Source organism: Octopus sinensis, linkage group LG24, assembly GCF_006345805.1.
Source record: "Octopus sinensis linkage group LG24, ASM634580v1, whole genome shotgun sequence".
NCBI lineage: Eukaryota > Metazoa > Mollusca > Cephalopoda > Octopoda > Octopodidae > Octopus > Octopus sinensis.
The window spans coordinates 19,741,846-19,759,921 of record NC_043020.1 but is presented as its reverse complement, the minus strand read 5'-3'; positions in this window follow the sequence as shown (position 1 = coordinate 19,759,921).

Below are 18,076 nucleotides of genomic sequence, written 5' to 3'. Positions count from 1 at the left end.
TCACCCCCCACCAATATCATTGAAATATTTTGCTCCCTGCCTTCTTTCCTCTTTCTTAACAAGACAAAATGAAATTTCCATCATAGTAAGCCTTCTTCCGTATTTGCCATGGGGTTGGGTAGGTTTAAAAGTTTAAAGCCATTTTGAATTTATTAACCCTCTAGCATTCGGATTATTCTATCAAATGTAATGCTTATTTAATTACATTGTTTTGAATTAATCATGCTTTATCTTGTAGCTTCAAGATTTTAATGATATAATTGTTTATTTTTAGAATAACATTGTAGGATAGGTGTGAGAGGCAAAATCTGAACATAAAACAAGTAGAATATTTAGGTTCAAAAGGTGGAAAGCTGGCAGAAACATTTGCACGCTGAGCAAAATGCTTGGCAGTATTTTGTCTGTCTTTACATTCTGAGTTCAAATTCCATCGAGGCCGACTTTGCCTTTCCTCCATTCAGGATTGATAAATTATGTACCAGTTGTGTACTAAGGTCGATCTAATCAGCTGTCCCCCTCTCCCAAAATTTCCGGCCTTGTGCCTAGAGTAGAAATCATCAATCATACATGCTTTCTTATCTATCTAACTATTTTTAACTAATTTCTATATCTATCTAATTATTTTAACTAATTTATCCATTACCCATCTCGCCTCTCATGTATTCATCAACCATCGTGTATTCGCGCCTTCTTCCTCCGGACAATCTTTACTTAAAAAAAAACGCAGCCCCAAACTTCTGCTCTTTCATTCATTCATTCATCTAGCAGATAAGTTGAATGCTTATTTATTTATTTTCACTTCCCCATCAATCATACATGCTTTCTTATCTATCTAACTATTTTTAACTAATTTCTATATCTATCTAATTATTTTAACTAATTTATCCATTACCCATCTCGCCTCCCGTGTATTCATCAACCATCGTGTATTCGCGGTGCACCCGCCCTGCCCACCCCCACCACCAATACCGGATATCTCTATATTTTTGCTCCATCCATACCGGATGTCGCTTCTCCCACCACCATAATAGGTGTCTACTCTTCGAACCCCCCTCTTCAATACGCTATTTCACCATGCATTACCCCTCTCTTGATATCCTACGTTCTACTTGCCTAGAACCTGTCATCATTTCTCTGAACCACCCCTCCCCACTGGTGCTCCCCTATATTTCTGCACCCCCCCCCCACATAAAAAAAGCACCATCCAAACGTGGCCGATGCCAGACCCCTCTGGCACCTGTGCAGGTGGCACGTAAAAAACACCCACTACACTCGCGGAGTGGTTGGCGTTAGGAAGGGCATCCAGCCGTAGAAACTCTGCCAGACTAGACTGGAGCCTGGGGCAGTCCCTAGCTCCCCAGACCCCGGTCGAAACCGTCCAACCCGTGCTAGCGCGGAAAACGGACGTTAAACGATGATGATGATGATGATGATGAAGACGTCCAGTTCAAATGTAATTTGTCTGCTCCATTTTCCATCCTCTCAGCCTTAGTTTCTCCTTCTTAAGAAACACTGCAATGATGCATCAATTTCATTAAAAAGATTTTATTCACAGGAGAGCAAGTAAAGTAATTTGTAGAATGCAATGCTTTCTGCTTCAGAATAAAACATGGTGTTTATTTTTGTATGTTTTTCTCTTTACATTGTTTTATTTTTTTATTTAGATTTGTTTAATGTGTATTATGTTTTTCTGTTGGGTTTGTGTGGGAAGTTCATGGATCACCCAGTGGTGGCACAGACTCTAACTACACCAATTTATTAGCTTAACACTAACCAGAATTGCCCAACACAAGTGAGCACCAAGAATTTCAACCAGCACTGGCTAATGTTCAGTCTCTATGAAATCACTTAATCTGCAAGAAACAGCATCTGAAGCTCCCTCAAATGAAACCCCTACCACCTAGAAAAAAATCAATGAACACACTGGATAAGGTAGTCATAAGTATCACTAAAATGTTGGGATGGTCACTGCTAGAATGCTTTTGATCTTAGGTCTGTTTAACCCTTTAGCATTCTACTATAGCCTCAAGCTAACCAAAGCCTTGTAATTGGATTTGGTAAAAGGAAACTGAAAGAAGCCCGTCACATATATGTATATATATATATGTATGTGTGTGTATATGTTTGTGTGTTTGTCCCCCCCAACATTCGACTAAAGGCGGTGCTCCAACATGGCCGCAGTCAAATGACTGAAACAAGTAAAAGAGTAAAAGAATATATTTGGACCAAATCTACCAGTTTTATGTTGAAACTGGCCAAATCCTGTCTCTTACGCCTGCCCTACAATGCCATACTAAAAGTAAATAATCCCATCATTGAAATCTTAAAGCTACAAAATAATACATGATTAATTCAAAAGAATGTGAGTAAATAAGCATTACATTTAACAGAATAATCTGAATGCTAAAGGGTTAAAATAGGACTGACCTCAACAACTGACCACAACAATAATTCATTATGGAGCCATTACTATTAGAAATGGCATCTGAATCTCTCTAGCATTAGACCTTTTCCTTTTAAATATTAATTGATGAGTTATGTTAACAAACTGGATAAATGCTGGTATTCAGTTAGTTATATATCTACTGATTTCTGATGTGAATACAGAGCCATACATTTTGCAAGAATGGATGGAACAATCCTTTACATCATTCCCCAATACTTAATAATTTACATGTTCCCTTGTTCCCAGGAGGATGAAAGGCAAAATCGACCTTGGCTGGTTTCAAACTCAGAACATAAAACTTATCGATCAATATTGAAATGTTAAAGTGTAAGACAGAATAATTAAACTGAATTATTGTAAGAAATGTTAAAGATCAACTTTTATCTTTTTTATTTTTATATATTTTACTTGTTTCAGTCATTGGACTGTGGCCATGCTGGGGCACTGTCCTGAAGGGTTTAGTCAAACAAATCAACTGCAGTTGTCAAATGGTGATGGAGAAGAGGACACACACACACACACACACACACACACACACGATGGGTTCTTTTTAGTTTCTGCCTACTAAAGCCAGTCATAAGGATTTGGTCAGCATAAGCTATAGTAGAAGACATTTATCACTTGCCTAAGGTGACATGCAGTGGGATTGAACTTAAAACCATAGGGTTGGGAAGCTTATGTTAAGAAAGTTATTAAATATTGACATTCAAGCAGTTATGAATCAGTATTGATTTCTTAATCACAGATTTGTAAGAGGAAGGAGTAAAAGATTATACTGACCCCAGTATAAGACTGGTACTTTATCATGTCAACCCTGGAAAGCTAGAAAGCAAACTCAATGTCAGGTAGATTTGAAACCAGAGTATAAATATATGTAACAAACTGTCTCAAGGAATGTTGTTCAGTGTTTTGCCAATTCTGCTGATCATCGTCTCCCAATACCAACCAGCCAGCCCTAACTGGTGCCAACCAGTTCTAACACCAGCTATCATTTATGTCAATATAGAAATGGCAGTGAGCTGGCAGAATTGATAGCATGCTGGGCAAAATGCTTAGCGGTATTTCGTCTGCTGTTACATTCTGAGTTCAAATTCTGCTGAGGTCAACTTTACCTTTTATACTTTCAGAGTAAATTAAATAAGTAGCAGTTACGCACTGGGTTCAATGTAATCGACTTAATTCCTTTGTCTGTCTTTGTTTGTCTTCTGTGGGCAATAAAGAAATAAATATAGAAATACTCTTTTACTTGTTTCAGTCATTTGATAGTGGCCATGCTGGAGCACCACCTTTAGTTGAGCAAATCAACCCCAGGACTTATTCTTTGTAAGCCTAGTACTTATTCTATCGGTCTCTTTTGCCAAACTGCTAAGTTATGGGGACGTAAACACATTAGCATCAGTTGTCAAGTGATGTTGGAGGAACAAACACATACACACAAACATATACACACACATACATATATATATACATATATACAACGGGTTTCTTTCTGTTTTCGTCTACAAAATCCACTCACAAGGCTTTGGTCAGCCTGATGCTATAGTAGAAGACACTTGCCCAAGGTGCCACGCAGTGGGACTGAATCTGGAACCATGTGGCTAGTAAGCAAGCTACTTACCACACAGCCACTCCTACATGTTAAAGTATTTAAAATAAAATTACTTTGAGAAAAAATAAAGGTTAATTGACTAGTTTAGTCCAGTCTATGGACTAAACAGAACAGGAGGCGACACATGGGATGGAGAGTTGCTGAAGAGGTCACAGGATGTGTGGTGAAAGATTTCAGACAAAGGATACTAAAATAAGAACAATAATAAATCTGAAGTGAAGAACAAGTATAGAGTGCATGTGTTTATTTGGCAAAAAAAGAAAAAAAAAGTGACCATCCCCAAATAAAACAACTTCTGTTTCAACATACAGTTTCACATCAGAAATCTTGCATAATAAATACATAAACATTGATATTCATATATGTTATATATATGTTGTTGGCTGCGTGGTTAATGAGTCCTATTGCATTTCATCTTGGGCAAGTGTCTTCTACTATAGCCCAACGTTGACAAAATACTTGTGAGTGGATCTAGTAGAAAGAAACTTAAAGAAATCCTCTTGTCTTGATATCAGGGTGATTTTTGTACATGAATGTTGTTCATTTCCAATATTCTGCAAAAACATGGCTGGCCATGGGATAATATTACCTTGCTTGGAAAGAGGCAAGGGTTGGTGGCAGGAAGAGCATTCAACTGTAGAAAATCTGCCCCGATACACTCTGTCCAACTCATGCAAGCATGGAAGAGTGGATATTAAAACAATGATGGTGATATTTCAAGCAGTTATTCAATGTATAAGTGTTTTTAATTTGCCTTGAAAAAGGGACAAACTAGACAATGGAGTTCAAGATACTCTTACAAAGGTAAAAGGGTCATAGTTGGAATATATTTGATCAGAGCTCTATTTGATCTGGAGCCAAACATCAACAGAAAGAACCAAAAGACATCAACCAGTACCAATCAGCAGGGAACTGATACAGGGTTACTATACTTACTAGAAAGAGCAACCACATCACATCATAATGGGGAAGAAACATTGGATAATGTTGTCTTAGATATACCTAGACAAAAAAAAAAGAAAGAAAAGAAAAGATGGATCTGCCATGGCAGGAACATCTTTGATCAAAGATTTGCTCAATTAGAACTAATTAGGGATTACACATCAACACCAACAATATTACCAGCACCACCACCACCACCACCACCACCATCAATAACAAATATACATCAACCAGCTTCAACCAACACCAGCAACAAAAATTAAACTTCTAGGTGGTTGCTCAGTCAGCTAGAAATAGCAGTGAAATTTCTCTCAAACTTACCTAATAATATAGAGAGGACAAACTGGATAATAATGTAGTCTTAGCTATTCAGTTTGAGTAAAGCAAGGGATGGTCATAACTGGAATGCACAACCATTGCTGACCTGGGGTTAAATAACAAGGACAGCAAACACCAGCCATCAGTGCTAACTTAAGGTATGAGCATGTTGGGCAGTTGCCACCATTGGTCTAGGGGGCCAAATACTAATCTGTGTAAGATGTGGTTGTGTATGCATGAGCCCAGGGCCCTACAACACTGTTATGAAGACTCTACCAGCCATTACATTTACAGTAAGACATCTATAGAAACAAACATATTTGCAACAGTAATGACAACAACAACGATAATAATGATTTCAAGTTTTTGGCACAAATCCAGTTTGGGGGAGGGGGTAAGTTGATTGCATTGGCCCCAGTGCACAACTGGTACTCATTTTATCGATTCTGAACAGACGAAAGGCAAAATCAACCTCAATGGAACTTGAACTCAGAATCTAAAGATGGACGAAGTGCCATTAAGCATTTTACTCGATGTGCTAATGATTCCACATGCTCACCACTTAAACAACAATAATGATTTCTTCAAACAACAACAACAAATAGAAATAATGATGATAATAAATAATAATAATAATAATAATAATAATAATAATAATAATAATAATTAATAATAATAATAATAATTATTATTATTATTATTATTATTATTATTATTATTATTGTTATTATTATTATTATTATTATTATTATTATTATTATTATTATTATTATTATTATTATTATTATTGTTATTATTATTATTATTATTATTATTATTATTATTATTGTTATTATTATTATTATTATTATTATTATTATTATTATTATTATTATTATTGTTATTATTATTATTATTATTATTATTATCATTATTATATCACTTCATTTATTGGACAGTAGAGTCAAAATAATAATAATAATGGTCACAATGTAACTGATTGAATATCAATATTTAATCAGTTCGTTAACATAACTAGTCAATTAATCTTTTTACTTACTCAAAGTAATTTCATAAGCACTTTAAGATTTCTATATTGACATGTGTTGGCTGGTACTAGAACTGGTTGATACTGGTTGGAACTGGTTGGTGTTGGTAAATCAGCATAATCAGAAAAAATACTGGACAACATTCCTTGTGGCATTTAGTTGTGTTCCTTTATAGTCTGGTTTCAAATCTGTTTGTGGTCAATAGAATAAACCATGATCATTGCCTCGTGATTGTATATCAATACTGATATACAACTGATTGAATAATCATCATCATCATCATTATTTGACATCCACATTTCCATGTTTGAATGGGTCAGACAGAATTTATTGAGTCAGATTTTCTGTGATTGGATGCCCTTCCTGTTACCAACCATCACCTGTTTCCAAGCAAGGTAATATTTCCTCATGACCAGACATGTTCTTCAAGAATATTGGACATGAACGACACTGCTTGTAGGACAGGGATACTCCTCTACATCTGTTATACAATGTCAAGACAAGGACACACATACACGGCAGGCTTCTTTTCATTTCCATCTCCCAAATCCATTCATAGCCTGGGACTATAGTAGAAGACACTCACCCAAGGTGCCACATAGTGGCACTTAACCGGGAACCATGTCTTTGGGAAGCAAACCACACAGCCACACCTATATTTAATTAGTCATTTAATATTTAATTAATTTGGTAATATAAATTTCAACATTTCTTATCATAATTCTATTTAATATTTTAGGATTTCAATATTGATGAGTTTTACGCTCTGAGTTGAAAATTTACTCAACAATAAGGTGTGTATGTGTGTGTGATGTATGGGGGTATGCATATTTTTGTGTGTTTGATGTACAGGTATGTGTCAGTGGAAGTAATAGTAGTGGTGGTGGTGGTGGTGGTGGTAGCAATAGTAGCAGTAGTAGTAGTAATAATTCTTTCTACTGGAAGAGGATGAAAAGCAAAGTTGGCCTCAGCAGAATTTGAACTCAGAATGTAACAGCAGACAAAATACTGCTAAGCATTTCACCCAGTGTGCTAACAATTCTGCCAGCTTGCCACCTTAAGCAATAGTGGTAATAATAGTAACACCAGCAGCAATAATAATAATAGCAGCAGCTGTAGGAGTATTAGCAGCAGTAGTAGTAATAATATCAGCACCAGCAGTAATAATATTAGTAGCAGCAGCAACAGTAGTAGCAGCAGCTTAGCCCTGCTCAGCCCTTATCAAGCAGCAGACCCATGCTCAAGAGCATCCAATCACAACCATCTCCCATCTTTTTATAGACATCTACCTGTACAAAGTTCTGTGTGACCAAGATGATAGGCTGTGATTTGAAGGATATTTGGCTGTTATTTCTCACGAATCAAATGACTGTGTAGAGGCATTCACATTAGCATGGCTCTCTTTCTATCTCTCACTTCCTCTCTCACTCTCTCTCTCTCTCTCTCTCTCTCCCTCTCTCTCCAAACATGCAACACTTGTGTGTGGCTTGTGTGTTCAGTATAGTGAGCATATGTACCAAAATGTGTCTGTGTGTCTACAGGTACAGGTGTGGCTGTGTGGTAAGCAGTTTGCTTTTCAACCACATGGTTCCAGGTTCAGTCCCCCTGCATGGCACCTTGGGCAAGTGTCTTCTACTATAATTCTGGGCTGACCAAAGTCTTGTAAGTGGATTTGATAGAGGAAACTGAAAGAAGCTCATCATGTGTGTGTGTGTACTTATGTGTGTGTGTGTCTTTGTGTTTATTCCCACAGCTTGACAACTGGTGTTGGTTTGTTTACATCCACATCACTTAGTGGTTCAGTAAGAATGGCTTAAAACAAAAAAATAAGTACTAGAGTTGATTTGTTTGACTAAACTCTGCAAGGTGATGCTCCACCATGGCCACAGTCCAATGGCTGAAACAAGTAAAAGATGTGTGTGTGTGTGTGTGTGTGTGTGAGAGTGAAGTAGGTACAGGCATGGCTGAATGCTTATGAAGTTCATTTGCGAATCATGAAGTCCTGAGTTCAATACTGCATGACAGCATGTTGAGCAAGTGCTTGAGATCACAGCATCAGATCAACCCAAACCTTCCGAGTAAAATTGGAGACAGTTGAAGCCTATTGGATGGGTGGTTGTATGTGTCACTGATAGGCCCAGGCTTCTTATCACACAATATCACATGTATGTTTTATTACATCGAGGGCACAGTTGCCTGTGGAATACTCAGCCATTTACTAGTTCAGTGAGGTAACTGTCCTATTCACCAAACAGAACAACCATCATTACAACTGATGGAAGATCTATTTAAAGAAAAACATGGGTGTATAAGTGTATATATGTATGTGGGTATATATATATGAGTGTGTGTGTTTTATACATGGGTTAGTGTATGTGTATGACAGTGCACACGAGCATGTGTATATGTACAAATGTGGGAGTGTATATATAAGGGAGTACTAAAAAGTTTCTGGTTTGGGGTAAAAATACAGTCAATTATGATTTTATTTAACATATTCTCCTCTCAGATTCACACACTTATTGCAGCACCAGTCCTTCAGTTTTACTAAGATCTCTAAAAGAACTAAGTAGGTTGGGCCTCCAATCAGGCCTTTCACAAAACCCTTAAAGCCAGGAACTTTTCAGTATCCCTTCATATATGTGTGTATGTACATGGGTGCATATATATGTATGCCTGTGTACATGGATGTGTATATATGTATGTGAGTGTATAGTAGTCTATAATGTATTATGACTTACAACAACAAAGACATGAAAGGCTTGACAGGATAATTACCAGTAATATAATGGGGTTGATCTTATTGACGATAATTCCACCTCCAGCCTGTGTTGTTACAAAAATAAACCTTGCGTCAAGTTTAATGATATCAGTATACAGTAACACCTTGATTGGCACACGAGATATGTTCCTAAAAATCCAGTGTTAAATGATACAGCACTATATGAGGTCATTATTTTAAGATAGTGTAAATAGAAGTTCAAGTTGTGATGGTCATGGTAGAGATGTATTTACTTGTAAGTATGGTTGACCAGGGCAGACCTGAAATTAAATATTAACAGTTTATTGGAAATGAAACCAAGCCAATGAGGGGAGCTCTATGTGGTTTATCAATTTACTAGAATTATCAGCAAAATCTCCCTTAACCTACATCCTGCAGATTAATAAAAGGCTGGAGGCAAAATAGGACAAAGCTAATATTAAATAATGTAGTCCTAGACATACATAGACATGTGGTAAGAAGTTTGCTTCCCAACCACATTGTTCTGGGTTCAATCCCACTGCATAGCACTTTGGGTAAGTGTTTTCTACTATAGTTTCATGCCAACCAAAGCTTAATTAGTGGATTTGGTAGGCCGAAACTGAAAACTGAAGGCAGTGAGCTGGCAGAAACGTTAGCACGGTGGGCGAAATGCTTAGCGGTATTTTGTCTGTCTTTATGTTCTGAGTTCAAATTCCACTGAGGTCGACTTTACCTTTCATCCTTTCGGGGTTGATTAAATAAGTATCAGTCACGCACTGGGGTCGATATAATCGACTTCATCCATTTGTCCTTGTTTGTCCCCCCTGTGTTTAGCCCCTTGTGGGTAGTAAAGAAATAAGAAACTGGAAACTGAACTGAAAGAAGACCATCATGTGTGTGTGTGTTTGTGTGTGTGTGCGTGTGTGTGTGTGTGTGTGTGTGCTTGTGTGTATTTGTCTCTGTGTTTGTCCCACCACCAGCACTTAACAGATGTTGGTTTGTTTACATTCACATAACTTAGTGGTTCACCATTAGAGATCAACAGAATCAGTATCAGACTTAGAATGAATATAACAACTGGGATCAGTTTGTTCAACTAAAATTCTACAAAGTGGTGCCCCAGTGTGGCCATGACCCAATGACTGAAATAATAGAAATATAAAAGATATTCCTAGAAGACTGGACAGTCATGACTGGAAAGCCTTTAGGTCACACATAGACTGGCTTGATAAGAGTTGACCCAGGGTTAAATAGAAACAAATGCTTGGAAGCTGGGAAACACTCCACCCACTCAAACATTTATGGCTGTTAATTAGATTACACAGTCTGTTGTAAGATTGTTATCAGTGAGTAATGATGGAGTGTTTAGATAATCTAAAACTGGTTCTGGATAGATTTCATTGGGGAAATAAATACACAATCCAATTGATTTTTATTGAGTTGTTCTACGTAGTGATTCACAAGTACCTTTAGCATTTAAATGACATAAAAAACCTTTTTTTTTGTTCTGTCAGTTTTGTTTTTATATATAATACTATCTTTGCTAGTTTTGTTGTGAATATCTTTTGACATAAAATACTACTACTACTACTACTACTACTACTACTACTACTACTACTACTATACTACTACTACTCATCATCGTTTAGCGTCCACTTTCCATGCTAGCATGGGTTGGACAGTTCAACTGGGGTCTGGGAAACCAGAAGGCTGCACCAAGCCCAGTCTGATCTGGCAATGTTTCTACGGCTGGATGCCCTTCCTAACGCCAACCACTACTACTACTACTACTACTACTACTACTACTACTAATAATAATAATAATAATAATAATAATAATAGTAATGGTTTCATATTTTGCTACAAGGGTAGCAATTTGGGGGGAGAGGATGAGTTAGTTATATTTACCCCAGTATTCAACTGGTATTTATTTTATCAACCCCAAAAGGATGAAAATTAAAGTTGACCTTGGTAAAATTTGAACCCAGAATGTAGCAATGGGCAAAATACTACTGAGCATTTCTTCCAATGCACTAATGATTCTGCCAGCTCGTCGCCTTAAATAATAATAATAATGGTGGCGGCGGCGGTGGTGGTGTGGTGGTGGTGGTGCTGCCATGTTTCAAAGATCCCTTCAAAGGGAACTTGGCATCAAATTTTCGACCTATTACCTGTTTGCCACTTGCGTGGAAGCTTATGACCAGTGGAAGGGTTAGACACCCATCTGCAAAGTAACAATCTACTACCAGAAGAACAGAGAGGATACAGGAAAGAGGGTAGGGCAACAAAAGATCACTTATTACTTGATAAAATGACAATTAGAAACTGTAGACACAGATTGACAAGACTGAATGTAGCATGGCTAGATTACAAAAAAGTATTTGACATGGTACAACACAGTTGGATAGGTAAACTAATGAGCATGTTTGAAATAGCAAAAAACATAGAGAAAATGCTTAATGAAAGTATGAAACATTGGAATACTGAATTGATTGGAGAAAAACAAAAACTCGGAAAAGGAACATCAGACATGGAATATTCCAAGGTGATAGATTATCTCCATTACTATTCGCATTGGCCATGTCATCACTCATTAAGATACTATGAAAAGTTAAAATTGCTTACGGCTTTGGAAAATTAAATGGTCAGATAAATCATCTCCTTTTCATGGATGATATAAAGGTTTATGTGGAAAGGGAGAAACAGCTTGGAAGTCTTGTACATACTATCTGCATTTTCTCAAAGGACATAAGTTTGAGATAGAAAAGTTTACTATATTGAAAATGAAATGAAGAAGATTTGAAAGAAGCCAGAGAATTGAAATGCCAAATGGACGAACAATGAGAACAATTGAGAAAGGATAGTGGTATAAGTACTTAGGAATACTGGAAGCAGGCGAAATAAAAGAATGAAGAAATGAAACCAATGACACAAGGAGAGTAAGAAAATTATTGCAGTCAGAGCTGAATTCAAAAAATCTTATTGAAGCAATAAATTCAAGAGCAGTACCCTTAATTGGATATGGTGTTGGAATTATAGGGCCAAAAATGATATAAAGTAACTTGCCAGAAAACTTAGAAAGTTGTTGACAATGTATGGAGCCTACCATCTGAAAGCTGAGACCAAGATGGCTGAGGTTTAATAGCAATAGAAGAATGTGTGCAGATGGAAAGAAAAAGTGTAGTAGAGTATTTACAGAGCAGTACAAAAAAACTACTAAAGACAATAAATAAAGAACAATTGATCAAGTGCGTAATAGGAGAAAAGGACAAGAATGAAACACAAAGAGAGCCCGTCAGACAGATTGAAGAGAAACCTCTGCATGGCCAATTTTGGAGAGCCACTTAAGACACATGTGGAACAAAATTCTGGGCTTGGTTAAAAAAAGGGGCAATTAAAGTAGAGCCTAATTGTAGCAGCCCAAGATCAAATGATAAAAACAAACAACTTGAGAAAAAATAATAATGGAGAGAATGTGTCAGAAAAATGTAGAGCCTATGGAACTTGGAATGAGACAGTGGCACACATTGTGACAGAATGCTTCAAGTTGGCACAAAAAAGTGTATGAAAAAAAAAATGGTATTGGAAGGGTGATGCCTACCCTGCATGCAGATGAATTTTTTTGCAAATTATAGTGTGGCTTACAATGCATTGTTTACTCATTCTTTTCAATTGAACTGAATTAAGTGGTTTTTTTTTTATAAGTATCACCATTATAGGTATTTGTACTCTGGTGAAATGAAGAAATCAAGTTGTAAATAAGCAAAACCCTCAAACTCATCAGTGTACACATACACTCGCGTGCACACACACCTGCACACACACACACACACACACACAGTTGCACTGATGCATTGGGAACAGTAAGCAAAAGATATAGACAAATGGTTGAAAGAGATTGGAATAGAATGCTCAGTAGAGCTCATAGAGAATGTTTGTCTCTTAAAGACAGCAAGGATTATCAGGAGGGTTCTAAGCACATGAAAGGCTGCTGAAAACTTGTAGATACCTAAGGTTACAGGTAGTAACCTGCTACCCACATAAATTCTACCAGGAATAAGACTAAACCTGAGTCAGATCAATAATAATAATAATAATAATAATAATCTCAAAAAGATTGGTGCAAGTGTGAAGGTAGAACTACAAAATCAGCATTGCTTGGAACTGCAAGAATTCTTCACAGGGTTCTTGAAGCATGACCAGTAAACAAGTGTCACCTTAGTCTGCTGGCTGTGAACAGCTGACACTTTCCACCATACCCAGCAAAATAAGCTGAGAGTTTTCATCAAATAATAATAATAATAATAATAATAATAATAATAATAATAATGATGATAATAATAATAATAATATAATAATAATAATAATAATAATAATAATATTAAAATGGGGAAAATACACACTACTAAATGATAAAATTGCAAGATTGTAGGCAGTGAGGAGAGTAACTGTTATCCTAGAGTTGTAGGGGTCACTTGGAGCACTAACAACAAAATACTGCTAAGCATTTTACCTGGCGTGCTAACAATTCTGTCAGCTCAACACCTTAAAAATAATTATGATGATGATGATGACTTCTTTTATTTTCCACAGTGGCACTTGATGAGGGGGTCATTACAAAGAGTTTAGCATTTGTGTTGGGGGTTTACATAAAGGATGAAGGAAAGAAAGGGAGAGGAGTGAGAAATTAGATAAAAGTACACATAGTGAGCACATTTATGATGCAGGGCTCCTGATACTGGAGAAACTTCCAAATAGGGCCAATCAAGGAAACCCTCAAATCCAGGATCACCTTGACCATCAAGGGCACAATACCCTGCCTTACTGTCATACTCCAAACTATAGGTGCATACTTAGAGTAGGTCCTTTTACCTTAACAGTCTTTGCCAAAGTCACCCATATTTTGACAAATTCATTAGGAGAGAGAGTACTTTCGCTCCAACCCCACTTTTCATTCTTAGAGGACCTTGGAAAAATTCAATGAGGACTTGTTTGAAGAGGAATGTGTCTAGCCTCAATCCTTTCAATCTTGTCTACTACACAAGTTCCTTCACCATAGCCACTAGGCAGATGGACATTGCCTGCCTCACCTTGTTAAAGACGGGTGGTGGGGCAATGCTAATCATGGACTTGGCTGATGGCTGGATTTGTCCTACACATTACAACAGCTGTTTGATGTAATTCCACAGTTCAACAACACTTTGACACTGCACAAGAGCATGTAGTGTGATTTTGTCACTCTGCATGCGTTTCAGATAGTTGCACTTGGCAGCTCCCCACCACTGCACCATGTAGTTACTCAACTGGTAAGAAATAGCAACCAAAATTCCTTTGAATCACAGTGCCGAAAGCAACAACACACTGGACTTTGTAGTTCTAGATACAAAAAAGGAAAGAAAAACTCAAGATAGTCACTGGTGGAATGCCTTTGATCATGGGTCTGTCAAATCAGGTTTGATTTGGGAATTAAACAAAAACTACTACTACTACCACTACTACTACTACTACTACTACTACTACTGCCACCACTTCTGCCACCACCACTGCCACTATTGCCATCACCACCACCACCATCACCACCACCAGCTGTATATCTTTCCTATAGCAGTGAAAACCTATCAAATTCTTTGGCAATTAATTTTATCATGTTTTATTTGCCCAAAATTCTTTAATGTAAATTTTTATGAGATGTAACTCTGAAACATGTGTACAATGTGTCCCTTTTCCTCTCTATGGCTCCTTTACTGTTCACTTTTCTGTCTTCTTGTATTTTATCTTAATTACTATGCATGTACATTTAGATATCAATGCTGTCTTTCCTTCACATAATTGCTACTTTCTATCCCTGCTTTTACCCTTTTCAAAATGTTGTAGTGGGCTTGAGCATTGTATACAACAAGCTCGTTATTATTATTATAAAACTGAGTCAGAGAAAAATGCTTTACATCATTTCTTTCAGCTTCATGTTCTGAGTTCAAATTCTACCGAGGTCGACCTCACCCTTTATCTTTCATTGTTTTGGAGTCAATAAATATCAGTTGAGCACTGGGGGTCAATGTAAATGACCAGCCACCCAACTTCCTTTTCACCCAAATTTCTGGCCTTGTGCCTATTGTAGAAAGGATTATTATTATAAAATTGAAATATTTACTGAGTGTAGGCTCCAGTGGTGTTTATGTTATATAATACCTAAATTTTTATGAAAAGTAAAAAGTAAATATTTATAGAACATGTGACAGAATCCAAGAATTTAAGACTTACATACTAATACCAGTCAGATGGGGTGGGGTTAAGGATTATCAATGATTAAAATATATCCTTTATTAGCAGCTTAATTTTGTGAAAAATACAAAACTGAAATAACTGTTAGATAATTACATTTGCATTGAACTGCAGAAGATTTACCTGAACCTGTTTGCTCTACAGACAGATTTGTAGGGCATATCTGTTTACCCTCTGACTACAGGTGGAGAAGGTTGTACTATTTGAGCCCCAAATATTTATAGAATTTGAGACCTAAATATTTGTACAATATCTAAACAGCCAACACATTCCTGGCAACAGCTGAGATGCCAATGGACAAACAAATATGTATAATAAATATTTAATGGGTGTTGCTAGGCCACCATCAAATGGTTTCTCATTATCTAAACCAGGAGTTCCTACACTTTTGAATGTGTTGACCCCATCACTGACTTATAAGGCCTTCATTCAGCTCGGTCACATACTCAGTAAAATATTAGTATGAGAACTTTCAAAGTTTACCTTTTACCTCTTAATTGTTTCACTCAGTCAACCATGGCCATGCTGGGGCACTGTTTTGAGGGGTTCAAATGAATAAATTGACCCTGGTACTTATTTTTTAAGCCTGGTACTTATTCTAGTGGTTTGTCTTTGTTGTAAAGTGATAAGAACATAAACAAACCATCACCAGTTGTCAAGTGGTGGTAGTGGGGGACAAATACAAACACAAAAACACACACACATAGATACACACATATACATATTTCCCATTGATAATAGCATTTCCCATTGATAATAGCATTTCCTATTGATAGTGGTATTTCCCATTGATAACAAATAAAGAGTCAAAAACATGTGTGGGAATCCGATGGGTGGGGGGGGGGGCAGCACTGGACAGCTATAGTGTTATTACACCTTTTTACCATAGTGACGGCAGAGAATTTGTTTCTAGAAGTTGAAATATGTCACAAACATATTCTAATCTAAAGTTTGCTTTTGCCTAAACACTGTTTGCCACTGATACTGCTGTAACATTTTCTGACTTGGCAGTCTAATGGTACAACTCAGTCAATGCTGTAGACTGTGTTTTAAAGCTACAGCTTTATTTAAGTCTGATCAGAGTTGCTTCTCTTTGGTATTTCCCATTGATAATGGCTAAAGAGCTAGAAGCATGTGTGGGAATCCAGCAGGGGGTAGCACTGGACAGATATGGCATATATGTACACCTTTTTATCATGGTAACTGCAGTGAATTTGCTTTAGAAGTTGAAATTTGTCACAAACACATACATACACACACACACACACACACACACACACACACACACACACACACACACATGATGGATTTCTTTTAGTTTCTGTCAACCAAATCTACTCACAAGGCTTTGGTCAGCCTGGAGCTTTAGTACAAGACATTTAGCTAAGGTGTCATGCAGTGGGGCTGAACCCAAAACTATGTTGTTGGAAGCTTCTTACAACACAGCCATGCCTGCACATAGCAACATTGCCAAATCATGAAAAGTGTTCTCTGCCATGTTTGTGTCATGCCTTGATGACACAGAGCAAGTTACTCTGGCTGTCACTGCTTTTCCATGTCACAAAGGCAGGGATTATAAATCTTTTATCTTTTATGAGTTTCAGTTATTGGACTGTGGCCATGCTGGGGCACTGCTTTGAAAGGTTTAATTGAATAAATCAACTCCAGTATTTATCTTTTTAAGCTTAGTACTTATTCTATCAGTCTCTTTTGCCAATCCACTAAGTTATGGGGGACACAAACAAACTAATACCAGTCGTCGAATGTTGATGAGTGACAAAATACACACATACACACACACACACACACACACACATATACATATATATATATATATATTCAACAGGTTTCTTTTGAGTTTTTGCTCATCAAATTTGCTCAAAAAGCTTTGGTCAGTCCAGGGCTATAGTAGTAACTGCTTACCTGAGATGCCATGCAGTGGGACTGAACCTGTGAACATGAGGCTGGAAAGCTAACTTCTTACAACCAAGCCTATGTAACAAGAGGTTTGCTTGAGCATTCAAATTTTAAAATTTAAAATCTAAAATTTGTCAACCTCCTGGACTTTATTGACCACCTAGAATTTACATCACCTCCCTACCCACCTGACATTTTGTATCAGCCACTTTAGGAACCTTTGTTTGAATCTCTAGTGGAATATTCAGTCAAACATGGATAACTTTTCTTCAGATTAATGGTAACAGCTGGAAATTGCAACTGTAAAGGAAGTCAGGTGTATTTACTAGGGACTGAACTATTGTCACACCTGACCAAAATAAGGAAGAAAAACTCACCTATAGACATTATCACCTTGAAACCAATGAGAGAAGCCTCTGTGTGATTACTTGATGTGTTATAAAATGACAGGATGGTCATGCTTAGAACACCCTTGATTATGAATTTGGTGCTAAACATCACTGTCATCAACACCATCACTACCGACCATCCACCACCACCACCACCACCACTACCACCACCACAACAACAACAACAACTATAATAAATCTTCTGTTCTGAACATTATTTTGACAGCGTTTAGTTTCTTATTATATTTATTTGAAGATTTGCACAAACTTCCCTGCAGTTTGCTGCTATTAGATTTGCTTAGTTGCTATGACAACCCTCCCCACTCCATCCTCTTTTTCCTCCTCCTCCAAAGCAGTGTGTCACTCCCCTATCCACCTCCACCCACCTTCAATTACCCTTCT